Source organism: Cervus canadensis, chromosome X (genome assembly GCF_019320065.1).
Source record: "Cervus canadensis isolate Bull #8, Minnesota chromosome X, ASM1932006v1, whole genome shotgun sequence".
In the NCBI taxonomy this organism is placed as follows: Eukaryota; Metazoa; Chordata; class Mammalia; order Artiodactyla; family Cervidae; genus Cervus; species Cervus canadensis.
This window is the reverse complement of record NC_057419.1, coordinates 9,172,696-9,190,190: the sequence shown is the minus strand read 5'-3', so window position 1 is coordinate 9,190,190 and position 17,495 is coordinate 9,172,696. Positions and strand designations below refer to the sequence as shown.

Here is a 17,495-nt window from a genome sequence, read left to right as displayed (position 1 = left end):
ACTCGCTTCTCATGTGAGTTAAGAAAGATACAACCGAGGTGGGCTTCCCAGGTAGCTCAGTGATGAAGAATCCACCCACTGATGCAGGAGATAACAGGTTCAGTCCCTGGTCCTGGATGATCCCTCATGCCATGGAGCAAATAAAATCCGTGCTCCACAACTCTCGAGCCTGTGCTCTGGATCCCCCGTGCTCCCCAACAAGGGAAGCCTCCACAATAACAAGCCAGCACACCATAACGAGACATTAGTTCCCCACCCCCGCCCCCCCAGCTCAGCACAACTAGGGACAAACCCACGCAGCACCAAAAACCCAGCAGAGTCAGAAAGAAAGAATGCACTTATATTTAAAAAGATGATCTAGGGACTTCCCTGGTGGTCCGGTGGTTAAGACCTCGCCTCCCAATGCAGAGAGCGTGGGTTCAGTCTGTGCTTGGGAAGATAAGAACCCACATGGCTTGAGATCAAGGGAAAAAAAAGCCAACAAAACAGAAAACAGATTCAGCCAAGACTTTAAAAATGGTCCAGAGAAGAAACTTCAAAAATAACAATCTGTAAGTAATCTTTACGTTCTTTAAAACCGGCCAACTTGGGATACGTGTATGGCTGTGTAGTCCCAAAGCCCACGGGCTGGGTGCTCCCGTTAAAGACTGTTGATCCCCAGTGGCTTTCAGAGAGGACTTGTTTACAATCACAGTCTAGGATCCAGGGACAGACACCTTGATGATGCTCGTTATGTTTGAGGTTGACTACAGATGGGCGATGTGGTGGGCAAGACTGCGTCTCCACCCAAGACTTCAACGCTTTCGCGTTATTAATAAAGTCATGTGATTTCCCCTCATATCAGAAGTCTCATGACTGTAAGGTGGGATGAGATCAGTCTGGCAGATGACTTCACTGTGGTTCACCCGAGGAGATGGGGACCTCAACCCTCCTGGAAGACAAAGTAAGATCCATCCTTCCCAGGGGATTTCCACTGAGGTTTTTGGAAGAATCTGCCCAATCTATGAAATGAAAGCTAACTAAAAAAGATGGAGCTAAAGTCAAAACATAACAGACCTTTTTTTTTTTTTTTTTAACTGAACTATAGACTCTGACACTGGGAAAGATTGAAGGCGAGGCTAGATAGCATCACCGACTCAATGGACATGAGTTTGAGCAAACTCCGGGAGATGGTGAAGGACACGGAAGCCTGGCGTGCTGCAGTCCACGGGGTTGCCAAGAGTCACACAGGACTTAGTGATTGGACAAGAGCAACATAGGTGATTTACAACAGGTTGACAATGTCGTGTTAGCTTTAGGTGTACATAAAAGTGATTCACCTATTTACACAGACACACATACATATGTATATACACACACACACACATATATGGGCTTCCCTTGTTTCTCAGACAGTAAAGAATCTGCCTGCAATGAGCTTCGATCCCTGGGTTAGGAAGATTCCCCTGGAGAAGGGAAAGGCTACCTACGCCAGTATTCTTGCCTGGAGAATTCCATGGACTGTATAGTCCATGGGGTCACAAAGAGTCAGACACGACTGAGCGACTTTCCCTTTCATATACACATATATATGGTTTTTCAGACTCTTTAGGTTTTTATAAGATGTTGAATACAGTTCTCTATGCTCTGTAGTAGTTTAGATTTTCTCATCGCAAACTCCTGATTCATCCCTCCCCGTTTCCCCTTTGGTAATCATAGGTTTGTTCTCTAAGTCTGTGGGCATATTTCTATTTTGTAAGTAAATTTAACTGTATCATTTTTAGGCTCCACACATATAAGTGACATCATCTGACATTCCTCTTTCTCTGCCTGACTTACTTTACTCAATGTGATCATCTCTAGGTTCTCGCATGTTGCTGCACATGGCGACATTTCATTCCTTTTTTGTGGCTGAGTAATATTCCACTGTGTATATGTACCACAATGTCTTCTTTATCCATTCTTCTGTCCCTGGACGTGTAGGTTGCTCCCAGGCCTTGGCAGCTATACGTAGAGCTTCTGTGAACACGGGTGCACCCGTCTTTTCTCTTTTTACAGTTTTTCTCTTTTCTGGATAGATGCTCAGGAGTGGGACTCCTGTATCACTATTGATAGCTCTAAAAAGTAGCAAGCATTTTTAAAGTGAGGCATTAAGGATAGACTTCCCTACAGGGGACAAGATACACACACACAGAAACACACGCACACATGTACTTTCTAGATTCCCCCAAAAGCAGGTGGTTCACGAGCTAGCAGAGGGTCCACCTACATTGAAAGCGGAGGAGGTAGAATGATGACATTTTTGTACAGGAAGATGTGGGGGAGAGGGGAGTGAGTGATTCTATCAAGAAACTACGCATCCTTTGCCACTGAAAAATATCCCCAAGGCCTCGACATGCTGGTTAGCACACAGACCTGACCGAACAGAGGGTGGGGTCCTCCATCATCCCATGATGCAATGGACCGTGGTGGACAGATGAGGGTTAAAACAATTCTCAGCCGGAGCGCACACCGTCTATTCTGCCGGTTGCAGGAATTACAGATCTCCTCGTCAGGTTCCGCCTCGCCCTAATTTGGTAACCTTTTGGCAGGCTTCAAGAGCAGATGATATACTTCTTCATCTGGTGTGTTCATCTGCGCTGTCCCTTAAAAGAGCCGCCCCCATCACGCTGCAAGCTGTGAAATCTTTAGTATCCTGGTTTGACTTGGTCAACGTTCTTTTGAAAAAAATAATTACGTTTATTTGTTTTTTGGGTGGTAATCGGTCTCCTTTGCTGCACGGGCTTTTCTCTAGGTGAGGGGCATGGGCTTCTTATTGCGGTGACTTCTCTTGTTGCAAGGCACGGGTTTTAGGCACACAGGCTTCAGTGGTGGCTGAAGCCCCCCGCTTCAGAATCTTGAGGTTGTAAAGTGTACAAGAGAGCAATGGTACTAATAATTTTATGGTCAACGTCATTTTCATTAACAGTAAAGATTTAAACCACTTTGCATTTGCCAGAGTTGTTCCATTTCCCTGATGGCATGTGGACTCAGCGGCTGCGGCACGTGGGCTCTAGAGTTCGGGCTCAGCGGTTGTGGCTGACGGGCTTCAGCTGCCCTGAAGCACGTGGGGGATCTTCCCGGACCGGGACGCGAACCTGCGTCCGCTGCATTACAAGGAGGACTCTTTGACCACTGGCTCCCCCAGGGAAGCCCCGCTCAGCATTCTTTTACAATCCCTGTTTGCTGCGGCTTGTTGACTGCCCTCCACCTTCACATCCATCCTTGCCTATGTTCAGGCCGCCCTCTGTGTTGAAACAACTCAGCTGTCTGTCACAGTGTAACAAATTCGCAGCTGCAGAGGCTGGGACGCACCCTGGCGACAATCAGAGCATACCTTGGCGGGGTCCCCCGGTGCTAGGCTGTGTTCATAGGCTGCGATCCGGGTAACAGTTGAGGCTGGAATCTCAGCGCAGAACTCAGTGGGGGAAGGACCCACACTCGCAGTTCTGTGTGTGGGCATTCAGTTCGTCACAGGCTGTTGGACAGAGCATTTCCGTTCTCCACCAGGATTTAGCCAAAAAGCAACATCAGTTTCTTTCTCGCTCTCTCTTTTTTTAATTGAAGCATAGTTGATTTAACAGTCTTTTTATTTTCTTTTCTTATTTAATTATCTTTTTTTTTAAATTTACAATCTTGTGTCCATTTCTGCTGTAAGGCATGGGGACTCAGTTATACACGCACATCCATTCTTTTTTGTATTCTTTCCCATGATGGCTGATCACAGGACATTGAATAGACTTCCCTCTGCTGTACGGTAGAACATTTTTCATCCATCCCATATATAATAGTTTGCATATGTTAATCCCAAACCCCCAGGACTTGCCTCCCCTACCCACCCACCTCCTCCTTGTAAACCACAAGTCTGATCGCTATGTCTGTTTCTGCTTTGTAGGTATGTTCATCTGTACCATATTTTGCATCGGTTTCTTGACATGAAGCTATTTCACACGTCGGGCTGTCTTCTGTATAATTCGGGTAATGACTGTTCCAGGAGAATACCACCTTATTTTTCATGTACCAGTGTCTTAGAGCAGAAGCTGGTCCCTCTTTAAAACTAGTCCGTTGGTGTAAGTATACATCTTCTTGCTTTGATTCCACAGGCATGCACATCCACTTCTGTGTGCAAGTCAAGTGCAAAGCTTCGCTGGTGACTTCCCTTGTGGCTCGGTGGTAAACAACCCACCTGCCATTGCAGGAGACATGGGCTCAATCCCTGGGTCAGAAAGGTCCCCTGGAGGATGAAATGCCAACCCACTCCAGTGTCCTTGAGAATCCCATGGACAGAGGCGCCTGGCGGGCTACAGTCCCTGGGGTCGCAAAGTCGGACACAGCTTAGCGGCTAAACCACCACACATGCAAAGCACAATTTGGAATACCTCCCTCCTCTTCCCAAGGAAGGATTAAAAAGGAAATGATCATTTTAAAGAAAAGATTCCATAATGAACCTTGAGGTTGAAAGAGTACAAGAGAGCAATGATAATTTTGTGGTCAACCTCATTTTATTAACAATAAAGTTTTAAACTATATTGCATTCACCAGAGTTGTTCCATTTCCCTACTGGCGTAGTGGGTACAGGTCATAATGAGATAGGAGGCTCTTTGCGTCAATGAATAAGGCACATCTAGGCCACTTCTTAATTTTTCCCCTCAGTGTTAAACTTCTTTCTTTTTAAATATGACTCTCTGAAGCACGGGCTTTCCGGGTGGCTCAGCTGGAAAAGAATCTACCTGCAATGCAGGAGACCCTGGTTCGATTTCTGGGGTGGGAAGATCCCCTGGAGAAGGCAGAGGCTACCCACTCCAGTATTCTTGGGCTTCCTTGCTGGCCTAGATGGTCAAGAATCTGCCTGCAGTGCGGGAGACCTGGGTTCGATCCCTGGGTTGGGAAGATCCCCTGGAGAAGGGCATGGCAACCCACCGCAGTATTCTTGCCTGGAGAGTCCCATGGACAGAGGAGCCTGGCGGGCTGCAGTCCGTGGGGTCGCAAAGAGTCGGACACGATTGAGTGACTAAACATAGCCCAGCACACCTGAAGTGTAGGGTATAAATTAGGAAGGGAGGTCGTGTGTATACATCAAACAATACAGGCACAGAATCAGCAATCAACCAACTTTTATGGAAATATAAACATCTGTCCACAATGTATAATATACATACATATATATGATGTATACATATTTATATAGTGTACAATAGGGAGGGATTATATAAAAACATAATAATTATGTCATCTTTTCCATTCAGTAGCTCATGACTGAACTGAACTGATATATAACACAGATATGTTCCCTCCTGTTTTTCTTCAGTCACTAAGTCATGTCTGACTTTTTGTGACCCCATGGACTGCAGCATGCCAGGCTTCCCTGTCCTTCACTGTCTCCTGGAGTTTGCTCAAACTCATCCTCTGCACTTGGTCCTTCTTGGAGTATTTCGTACCTTTTCACTGCTATTATATTTGTGACAGTAACTGTGATTCATGATCATTAATGTCACTCTGAAGGCTCAGAGGTCAGTGAGCACTTTTTACAATCAAGTATTTTTTAATGAAAGGATGGACATTTTTAAAGACATAATGCTATTGCATACTTAATAGACAACACTCAAAGGTAAACATAAGTTTTCTGTGGGAAAAAAAAAAGAATCCAAACAACCTCTTGACTTTATGTAGACATTCACTTTATGCTGGCGGTGTGGAATGGAACCTGCAATATGTCTGAGGTATGATGCTGGGAAAGACTGAAGGCAGGAGGAGAAGGGGACGACAGAGGATGAGATGGCTGGATGGCATCACCGACTCGATGGACAAGAGTTTGGGTAAACTCCGGGAGTTGGTGATGGACAGGGAGGCCTGGCGCGCTGCAGTCCATGGGGTCACAAAGAGTCAGACCTGACTGAGCGACTGAACTGAACTGAATGCCTATATATTATATATAGCCATTGCCATTATATAAATATATTAAAATTATAAATATTTATATGTTAAAATACAAACTTATACATAATATATAACCCTCTCTATTATATAATATTATAACATTATATTATATAATATAGTATGTGTGTGCATGCTCGATCGTTTTCGACTCTTTGTGACCCCATGGACTGTAGCCCTGCAGACTCCTCTGTCCATGGGGCTCTCCAGGCCAGAATACTGGAGTGGGTTGCCATGCCCTTCTCCAGGGGATCTTCCCGACCCAGGGATCGAACCCGGGTCTCCCGCACTGCAGGCAGATTCTGTAGTGTCTGAGCCCCCAGGGAAGCCCTACCAGTCATATATGTATATACACACACACACATGCATCGCCTCCCTCTCCTCCCCCCATCCCACCCCTCTAGGTCATCACAGAGCATCAGCTGAGGTCCTTGCGGTACAGAGCAGCTTCCCACTAGCTCTCTCTATCTATATCTATATCTATATGTGTTCTACTAAATGAGGACGGGGTGTTCCTGCTTCTTGCAAACTTTTTGGTGACAGAATCCTTGTTTCGTAGAGCTGTCCAAGTAAGTAGGCCTGGTCACAGTGATCCTACGAAATTCCAACAAGACGATTGTTTGTTTGTTTTTTTTTTCTTTTTTTCCTCCTCTCTTTCTCTCTCTGTCCCTTTCGATCCCCCAGCACAGCTCATGGGATCTCAGTTTCCCCAAACTAGGGATGGAATCCTTCCGCGGCCTTGAAAGCGCCCAGTCCTCACCACTAGACTGCTAGCAACTCCCCACCCCTGTTCCCATTCCCCAACTTTGATTATATGCAAAAGTTTCCATATTTTATTATATGCAAAAGTTTCCATTCTGCAACTTTGATGATACCTTTAAAGGTTCAGGCCTGGAAGGCAGAGCCTTGCGGATGCCCTGTCGTGTATATTTCAGGCGCCAAGCAGGATTCTTTCACCAGAGTCAGCTGACAGAGCCCAGGAACTAGACCACAGAGATTAAACCCGGAGGATTAGATTCAACCTGGAGTCAGGCCTGTTCTAGTCTGCTGCAGCCCCTTCCCAGCTTTCTCCTTCATTTCCACCTCCATGGATCCCTGTGAATTCATGCATCAGAGGTATTTCCACAACTTCAGCTACTCTTTTTTTTTTTTTTTTTTGCATTTCTTATGCTGTTGGCTCCCTTATTCACTGGACTGTGTCTTCCAGAATAAATGAATGGGTGTTACTCACACATGCATTTTTCCTTAGGCCTGTGCTCAGTATACGCTTGATAAATTTATAAACAAATCAGTTAATTCACACTTTCTTGGCAAAGCCAATGACTTTCTGGCCTGCTGTGTTTTGTGTTTACCTTGAGGCTCTGCTTCTAAACTTCACTTTAGGAAGGATGTACGTTTATATCTATGCCGGTGTGCGTGCATGCTTAGTCGTGTCTGACTCTTTGCGACCCCATGGACTTTAGGCCCCGCCAGGCTCCTCTGTCCATGGGATTCTCCAGGCAAGAATACTGGAGTGGGTTGCCATGCCCTCCTTGTTTATAACTACACCTCTGTATGTATCTATATTTTCGTATCTGAAAGTGAAAGTGGCTCAGTCGTGTCCAACTCTTTGCTTCCCCATGGACTATACAGTCCGTGGAATTCTCCAGGCCAGAATAGTGGAGTGGGCAGCCTTTCCCTTCTCCAGGGGAATCTTCCCAACCCAGGGCTCAAACCCTAGTCTCCCACATTGCAGGTGGATTCTTTACCAGCTGAGCCGTAAGGGAAGCCTTTCGTATCTGAAGTTCCATGTTTTACTCCTTTGGAAGGAAAGCTATTATTAGTGATACTGTTATGTTAGTGGAACTTAAATATCTATTCAGTGATAGAAGAAAATAAATATTTATATAAACCATATGTAAGTTTCTTCTGTTATTAGATTGCGTATCTATTTTGTGTACATAGAATGTATATATAGCAGCGATTAAAATAGTAACCTCTTTATATCTATGCATGTGATATATATGTATGTACAGCTCTTTTTGGTAAAGGGTGTTTCATGCATATTATCTCATTTAGCCATCCCGAGGGACCCACAGGAGAGCTACTTTAATCTCTGTTTAAAGGATCTATTCCCTAAAGTTCACAGACCCTAGCAGACTTCCCAGTAGGTCAAAGCGAGCACAGATCAGACACTTGATCTTAAACCGGGTCCCCTGAGTCCATGTACATCACCTTCCTCTCTATTGGCTATGTCCCCCAAGTGTCTTTCTCTTAAAACTTGTGAGGAATCCCTAACTATGCCATCACACCAAATATGACAGCAGATGGGATTCGGGAGCACTTGTGAGCACGGCCTATGGCTAGGAGACATCATCTTTTTCCTCCAAGACATAAAGCCATAGGTCTACAAAAGAAGGTTACTAATAGAAGCAAACATTTATTTACAGCATCTTCCATGCCTGAACCCTGCATCACTTATCACATCACAAGGATATCACGACATGATTACTTTCATCGGTTCCACATTGCAGAAGCAGAAATCAGACAGAGCATCTCAGCGCACACCCCAAAGGTCACAGGTCACTGGAACCCAAGGAATTGAGTTTGAGAATCTGTGTGGAGCTTGCCACAACACTCTACAGCTTTCTCCACTTCGTGGGCAGTAAGCCTCAGCTATCCCCCAGTGGGCAGCCAACTCACCCCAACCCAGTGACGAAAACCAGGTCCTCTCACCACACGTGTAGTTGGCCGGAAAAGATGAACTCCTGGGTCGCAAACGTGAAGAGGGACGTTTCAGAGTAACTGACAGACACCACCAATGTCCTCAGTATTTTATTCATCAGAACCATCACGTATTTTGTTCATCAAAACCACACCTTCTTACATATAAGAAACCAACCCCAAAGGGGATTAGTATTAGCTCATCACCTGGGTAGAAAAGAGGTTCTGTCCTTTATGGGCCTTCATTCTCATCTTGTTATCTAGATAGATACAGATAGCTATCTATGTATCCATCTGTGTATCACTGGATGTATGTAGGTATCTATCTATCTGTCCACGCATCAATCCATCCATCTACCCAACCTTCCATCTTTCCATCCATCCTTCTATTATCCATCCATCCATCCTTCTATCATCCATCCATCCTGCTATCATCCATCCATCCTTCTATTATCCATTCATCCTCCTATGTGTTATGTATCCATGCTTCTATCTACATGTCACTGTTTCCCGGTAGCTCAGTCGATAAAGAAGCTGCCTGCAAATGCAGGAGACCTGGGTTCGATCCCTGGGTGGGGAAGATCTCCTGGAGAAGGAAATGGCAACCCACTCCAGTATTCTGGCCTTGCAGGATCCCATGGACAGAGGAGGCTGGCGGGCTACAGTCCATGGGGTCGCAAGAGCCGGACGCGACTTAGCGACTAAAGAGAAAGACAAACCTAACACCATCCAGAAACAGTAACAGGTTTTGTCAGTCTGTTTTTCCAACCCAGGTATCTATCTATATGTCATTGCTTCCCAGTACCATGCAGAAACGGTAACATACTTGTCTGCGCCTCTTTGTATCTACCTGTGTATCTACGGGTATGTATATATATGTTAATCTATGTATCTATCTGTGACCATGTGTATGTATCCATGTGTATGTATGCATGTATCTCTCTACCTGTCATCGCTTCCCATTACCATCAGTCAGGAAACAGGAACACGTTTGTCGGCCTGACGCCCAGGGCATCGCTCCCACCGCCGGCGCTCTCGCTCTGGCCTAGCCCGGCAGTAAAGGGTTAAAGCTGTTTGCAAATACGGTGACACGTTTTCTATCTCCGAAGGGTGCCCTAGGAGCGCAGGAAGCTCTCACCCCCCCCCCCCCCCCCGCCCCAAACCCTCAATCCCGGCGCTTTGGGCACTGGGGGCCCGGGGAGACCCGGCTCACCTGTTCCACCACCCCCCCCAGGCACACCCGGGGAATCTCTCCGTTCCAGCTGGTTTGCAGTGGGATTAGCTGCTCTTTGCAAGCGCTTTGTAGCCGCGGATGTGGTTTCTGTAGTGACGGGGCCGACTGCGGAGATCTATTGGCTGCTGGCTTTGTAAATTTCATTCAGTTTGGTCCAATAGCAGAGGGCGAGCTGGGAGCCGTCAGGACCTTTCGCTTCAGTCTCTCTCTCTTTCTTGCAGCCCGGGTCTCTGTCTCTCGGTACAGAGCGCTTATTCAGACCTCACGTTGCCCTTCGAGCTCCGCCTGCGTCCCCGTTTCTTCCTCCCCATCAGACTATTTACGCCAGAAACACCGAATTTTCCTGCCGACGGCCGGGGTCGGTGGTCCTCGCATTCCTTCGGGGGCGGGGGTTGGGGGTGGGGGACGGTGTGCCAATCTGGTTGGAATTCGACAAAACCCCAGGCGGCTGGACTTATACACATCCTCCTGAATCATAACCATCGGTCAGGGTTCCCTGGAAAAATCTGGATGTCTAACAGGAACGCTCATAACCGATGCGGCTTCTCCACGGCTGAGGTAGGTGCCGTTTTAAGATATACGTCTCTGGGTTATTTTTCATTTAAAGCCTCTTTTTTTTTTTTTTTTTTTAATTTAACGATTGGACTCGTGTGTGCTTCCCAGCAAAAGATGCTAATAAGCCTGATTGCTAACGTTTGCGCTTCACTACATCCGACATTTTTAAAAATTATTATTTTTTTTTTACTAATTTTGAAAATTCGAGTAGGACTTTCATCTGTCGCTCCATTTCTTAGGTGTGGGTGGGAGTGTGGACATGCGTGTCGTCTGCCAGCTCTGTGCATATCTCGACACAAACGTTACATTACTATTATTATTTTCGTTTGACTTAGAAAAATCGCGATATACCACCGTGGGGCTGGAAGCCTTTTGGCTGCAATCAGCTCTTTGAACGGCGCCGGGGCCGCGTTTAGGTGTTTACAAAGTAGCGCTCTGTTACATACAAATAAACAGATGAGTGTGGCCGAGAGAGGAAGGGGGAGAAAAAATATATATATCTGCAGTACAGGGAGAGAAAGACCGAAGCGCCAGCTCCCTGCAAAGCGGGACTGGCGAGGCAGCCTGGAGCACTTATGGAAACTGTGAGCAACCACGGCCTTTTTTTTTTTTTTTCCCCTCCCTCCTTCTTCTTTAAGGAAAACTGTCAGCTGCTACCTCCTGGGTGCATTTTTTTTTGGGGGGGGGGTTAACCTGGGAGAGGAAAAAAAAAAAAAAAAAAAACACAAAACAGGCTTGGCTGGGTTTGCATTAACCGATTTTCGTTTTTTTTTTTTTTTCCTCCCTTCGTTCCTCTGCTGGCCTTGGGAGCAGATGACGGGCTTGTGTGATGCACTGGATAACGCACGTGACTGATTAGGACCGGGCTGGGGTTTGCTGGGCAGCGACCCGGGGCGCGCTGGAGACCCCGGGGTGAAGACGGATTGATGGTTAGCTCCGCGCGGTTTCTGCCAAGCTGGGGGGTGGGGTGGGGGAAGAGAGGGGGCCGGCTACCTGCACCCCCCAATCTTCCTCTTCCCGTGCGTGTGGGCTGGGAGAAAAAGCCAGCGGCGCGAGGTGGAGGGTGTTGGGGGGAAGCGAATCGGGGGCGGCTAGTGGCGGGGTGGGGGGGAAGCTGGTTTCGCTGCTTCGGGGAGCGGGGTCGCGGCGGGGGGGGCGGGTCTGGCCTGGACCTGCTCGAGGGGCACGCGGCTCCCGCGCGCGCACGATCCCCAAGGCTGCCCGCTTGGCCCCACGAACCACAAAAGTTGCTTTAGCGGCGGGCACCCGCGCGGGGCGCCCCGGGCCGGGGTCTCGGGGCGGGGGGTGCGGACGGACCCCATCCGTGCCCCTTGGAGGACCCCGATTCTCGAGAGCAGAGCTTCCCCCCGCGCCCCCCAACAGCACCACCATCTCCACCGCTGGGCGTGCGGCGGGCCAGTCCTTTCGTCCCAGGTGGGGGGCGGGGGGGCTGGGGAGTCTGTGGGATCTGAGGACCACCCCCACAGCCTGGGGCCCACAGAAGCGCCCCACACCCCGTCCTAAAAGCCGGCTGCTCTCGTCCCGCCCTCCCCTCCGCACGCTTTCTCTCCGATCTCGTCCGGACCACCTCCAAGGAGTCCCCCCTCCCCGCCCCGCAAATCACCCCCCGCTCCAAGGCATTCCCGTGCGCCTCGGCCTGGTTCCGCCGCCACCTCCAGCGGACGAAACTGGTGGCCAAGATCCGCCGCCTGGGGTGGGGGGGGGGGTGGAGATGGGCGGCGGGGAGTGGGGTACCCGGAGGTGGGTGAGGGGCTGGGAGAGCCTGGCAAAAGCCAGCCCCCTCCCCAAGGCGGCGGTGGCGGCGGGCTGCCCCCCCCGCCCCGCCCGGGCCTGCGTGGCCGGACCTGCGGGCGCGCGGGGTGGGGACCCGGGCTGGGGAGGTGTTGATGGTGGTGGTGTGTGTGTGTGTGCCGGTCGGCTGCAGACGGTGCGGGGGGGTCGCGAGCTCGAGGAAGGAGGAGAGGCTGAGGTTCCCCGGCTGCAAACCGCCACCCCCCCCTCCTCCGCCAGCCCCCAGCCACGACTGTTGCCTGCCCGCCTCCGGCTCCCCTGGACGCCCGCCGCCTCCTCCTGGCGCGCACGCATCCTCCCGTCTCCCAGACGCGCCCCTCTCCCCCCCACCCCAACCCCGGACCTGGACCCCCCGGCTCTTTTCCTCCCGCCGAGAACCCGGGAAGCTCGCTTTCTCCCCTCGGATCCTCCCGGGCGGCCTTCCCGGGTTGCGGGGCGGGGGGGGAGGTTGCACCCCCAGATCCGGGCGCCGGTGCCCCGCGCAGCCCTGGGCCCGGGCGCACCATTCCGGCGCCTCTCTCTCTCTCTCTCTCTCACACACACACACACACATCACCCGATCTTCCCCGATCGGCGGGGTCCCGGGCCCCCCTACCCCGACCAACGCACCACCCGCCTCCCACCGGGGGACCACCCTGGGAACGGACGTCCGGCCTGGAGGGCTAGGGGCGCTCGGACAACGTCCTCTGCATCTCTTCCGCCCCCCTTTTTTTCAGCGTTTTTTTTTTTTTTTTTTTTTTTTTTGCTGCGGGTTTCCTCGGCTTCGGACTCATTCCTCGGAACCGACCACCAGGTGTGGGCCTCATTTTCATTTTTTTTTTTTTTTAAATTTATTTCTGGAGCCACCAGGCTGCTATTTCGGGGATGGAGTGGGGGGAGGGGGCAGCAAGCAGCGTCTCGGGGGGTCCGGGGAGAGGGTGGACCCCCCCTCCCCATAACCTGGGGCTGAGGCTGGCGTCTCGCGCGCGCGCCTAGTGCGCGCGTAATGAATGAAACCCGGAGCGCGGGCGGGTCCTGGGGCGAGCCCGTCTTTCAGGTGGGCCCAACTTAAGAAATTTGGGGCGAGGGGTGTCGGGGGCGGTGGGGGGAGGTATCGAAGTAAGCAGGTGCTGTCCTTGCGAGGAGGATCCACAAGGTGGTAGTATGCATTCTTCCTTTCATTTTGATTTGCTTTCTTTTTCTTTTTTCCCTTCTATTTGGTCAGTGGGGTGAAATAGCTTTCTGTGATATCCCACAGTTTTGGAAAGGGTCCACTGGCCGGCCCGGTTTCCACCTTCTGAGCGCGTTCCATTTTCCCCGTGTCCCGATGCGACGTGCTGCCTACCGAGCTTCTTTTCGGAGTCAGGCTTGTCCCTTGATTTGAGGAACAGGACGCAGAAGGAGGTGGGCTGGGGGAGAGAGAAAAAGGAAGAAAAAAGTTTGGGGGAGACTTAGTGATCCTCACGGGGCCGAATTTCCAGGCCGTGGAGGTCTCTTGCAGGCCAGACCAGAAGCGCAGGCGTCGGGCACCGTCTGGTGGGCACCTCCTTCGGCTAGAAATGAAACGCCTGGGAGTGTGGAGACCTGACTTCCCGGCCGAACAAAGCAACCTCAGCTGCTCGGGAGAGCGGCGTGATTCGAATGGAGATGCTTTAGCGTTTTTCCTCGGGGCTGACGGAGCCAGGGGAAATGGGTTTGATGGCCCCTAAATCTGCATGTGTGTGGGGGGGCACATTGTGGGTGGGGTAGGGGACCGGTTGCAGGCCTCTCATCCGCGTTGGGAAGAGGTTACTAGCCATCTCGAAAGTACTCAGGGTTGGTCCCCGCGTTTGAATGCGGCACTCAAGCTGTGTTATGTGTGGGAAGGCGGGCGTTTATGACACATGGTCGCATTCATCCTTTATGTCCAGATTAAAAAAAAAAAAAATGCATTTTAGAAACCGTGCGCCTAAATTAAAAACAGAAACATCTCACAGAGGCCTCTGCAAGTAATTATTTTTTCACCCCCAAGATGAGAACCTCAGTATTCTATTACCCAAAGAAATGTAACTGACTGTTTTAAAGAGTATTTTCCTTGACAGGGAAGGAAAAAAAAAAAAAATGAGGGCTAGGACGTAGCAAGTGGAAAATTACTTCATCAGTTTTAAATCACTGGATTAAAACGACACGTTAAATTTTTTGGAAACCAGTATGATTTCGAGCGGGGAGTTAATGATCATTGCATTTTCATGACGGCAGCTGTGCTGTGATGCCCTTTCCAAGGTGTTTTGACATGTTTTTCTTTGGTGGAAGAATTGTTACATTCCTTTGTAATTTTTTCCCCCCCTTAATAAAAGAATGCTGAATGTACATTTAGCCCTAAATCCAGCTATCCAGGTAATTTTTTATCCCAGTCTTAAGAATAGATAACGTGCTTGATAAGTGAGGAATTGTTCCATAAGAAGCATAAAGCTAGTATGATCCTATGAAATTCACAAGTGAATACATGTGCAGAATTGTCAAGTTATTTCTCTGGCCTGGAATGTAGATCAACAGCAAGTATATGGCTGTTTTTCTTTTATTTTTGAACTTGGTCGTTTCATTTTTTTTTTTTTTTTTCTTTGCAGTAATTTGTGGAAAGCTTCTGGTTTCCGTACAAAGACAAGAGTGTTTCCTGTCTATACACATTTTGTTGCTCTCAGAATGCGCAGGCAACTCTGTAAGAACTCTTTAGAATATTGGGCTTTGATGCCTGGACCACAGAACAAAAACCCAGAGACGGTTCTCACAAAAGTAAATATTCAAGTGCATGGAATCTGGCAGGGGGCTCACCGTTCTTCCGTTTTAATTGGTACTCCAGATTCTCAACCTTTGTTACAGGCTGGGTATTGTCCACGGTGCAACCTGTTGACAGAATTTATGTGATTCAAATGAAGCGACCCTGTGAAAATACTTAAAGTCCTTTAAATGCCCTCACTCTGAAGACAGGCTTCTCTGATGAAAACAGGTTTAAATCCCAAACTTGATGACAGTTGATTTTTTTTTTTTTTTTTTTTTGTATGTGAAAGTCAAGGGCAAGGACCAGATTTTTAATCTATCAACCACCACTGTATTCTTTGTGTATGTTCTCCATCCTTCACAGTATGCCTTTATTTTCAAATGAGAGGAATATGTTTGGCTTTAAATCAGTTGCTCAATTAAAAAAACAAAATTCTGGATGCTGTTATCTTTTCAGAAATGACACTTCAACATCTGCTTAAGGACTTTAAAAAATTTCTGAGACAGACTATGCCTTCTAACGTAGCCACAGCTGATTTCTTCAGCGTGTCAGCTACCAGTTTCAGATAAAATATTCAGCTTGTGCGCAGAGATGGGGAGACAGTGAGGCTCTCAAAATTGAGCCCACGTGGTTGTAGGCAATTAGGTCATCTGTTGTGGCCTGTAAACCATTCATGGGCCATTCATGGCATGAATATTTTCCAGTTTTGTCATTTTTTTTTTTTTCTTCTCTCTAAACAACCTACATTTGGCCTTTCAAAGCCTCTTCTGTTCTTTGTTCAGTGGATGGCAGGATGGGAAATCCTTCCTCTTTTTTTCTTGGAGAGGGGCAGATTAGCACAAATGAATAAAGGAGAGGGGGGAAAAAGTGGTGGTGGTTGTTGTTTATTTGCCAAGTCGTGCCCGACCCTGTGACCCCATGGACTGCAGCACACCAGGCCTCCCTGTCCTCCACTGTCTCCTCAAGTTTGTTCAAACTCATGTCCATCGAGTCAGCGATGCCATCCAACCATCTCATCCTCTTTCACGCCCTTCTCCTCCGGCCTTCGTTGTTTCCCAGCATCAGGATCTTTTCCAGCGAGTCAGTTCTTCACATCAGGTGGCCAAAGTATTGGACCTTTAGCAGCGGTCCTTCTAATGAGTATTCAGAGTTGATTTTCTTTAAGATTGACTGGTTTGATCTCCTTGAAGTCCAAGGGACTCTAAAGAGTCTTCTCCAGCACCACAGTTCAAAAGCATCAATTCTCTGGTGCTCAGCCTTCCTTATGGTTTAGCTCTCACATCCATACATGACTACTGGAAAAACCATAGCTTTGAGTATATGGACCTTTGTCGGAAAAGGGATGTCTCTGCCTTTTAATGTGGCGCCTAGGTTTGTCATAGGTTTCCTTCCAAGGAGCGAGCATCTTTTAATTTCGTGGCTGCAGTCACCATCCGCAGTGATTTTTGAAGCCCAAGGAAAGAAGTTAGCAATTTATAGGCTGCAAACGAAGATCTAGGCTGTGAGAAGGATTTATGTCTGCGGTGGGCATATGACACAAAAATGAAATAAAAGGCTCGTAAAACCGGTGCATGAGTGGAGAATATATCCAGGCCACTTGGGGCTCTAATTTCAAACTTCAGACATTCACTGTGGAGAGCACCTGACCTGGGTGTGCGGAACCCTGGAGCGCCCTCTGCCTGTGGGAACGGGCCAATCGGTTTCCAGAATGAGTCTCTAAATCAGTTCCGAATATTCATTGGAGGGACTGATGCTGAAGCTCAAACCCCTGATACTCTGGCCACCTGATGCAAAGAACTGACTCATTTGAAAAGACCCTGATGCTGGGAGGGATTGGGGGCAGGAGGAGAAAGGGACGACAGAGGATGAGATGGCTGGATGGCATCACTGACTCAATGGACGTGAGTTTGAGTAAACTCCCCGAGCTGGTGATGGACAGGGAGGCCTGGCGTGCTGCAGTCCATGGGGTCGCAAAGAATCAGACACGACTGAGCCACTAAACTGAACTGAATCTGGTCCAATCTTCTCCTCCCTGCTCCCCAGAAGGGATGCCTGACAGAACACACACCAAACCTCAGCAAACATAAAATAGACAGTTAAGATGAGGTATTATTGAATTGATTCCAGGAGAGAGAGAGTAACTGTCTTAGGAAAGGCATGAGAAAGAATAAACCCCGTAAGGCCTTATTGGAAGACATCTCAGAGAGGCAAGTCTTGATCTCAGGATGTGCTGTGCTTACTTGCTTAGTTACCTCTGACTCGTTGCGACCCCGTGGACTGTAGCCCGCCAGGCTCCTCTGTCCATGGGATTCTCCAGGCCAGAATACTGCAGTGGGAAGCCATTTCCTTCTCCAGGGCATCTTCCCAATCCAGGGATTGAACTCAGATCTCCTGCGTTGCAGGCGGATTCTTTATTGTCTGAGCCACCTGGGAAGCCCATATTTCAGAATGGTGTTCAGGAAATGGCAAGCTGCTTTTACAAGCCTTCAGAAATGAGGGCAA

General features: G+C 48.7%; 1 protein-coding gene across 6 annotated transcripts in view; it reads left to right on the top strand.

Moving 5' to 3' along the window:
- The first annotated feature begins 10,109 nt into the window (after nucleotides 1-10,109).
- Nucleotides 10,110-17,495, top strand: part of NLGN4X (neuroligin 4 X-linked) — a 378,693-nt gene continuing 371,307 nt past the window's right edge. For 4 of the 6 annotated variants that reach the window (XM_043459622.1, XM_043459618.1, XM_043459623.1 and 1 more), the window contains exon 1: nucleotides 10,110-10,447. The gene's annotated coding sequence lies outside the window, so the exon portion shown is untranslated. Of the gene's footprint in view, nucleotides 10,448-11,257; nucleotides 11,374-17,495 lie in introns of all 6 variants that reach the window. The other 2 variants (XM_043459621.1, XM_043459619.1) reach the window with 1 other exon arrangement.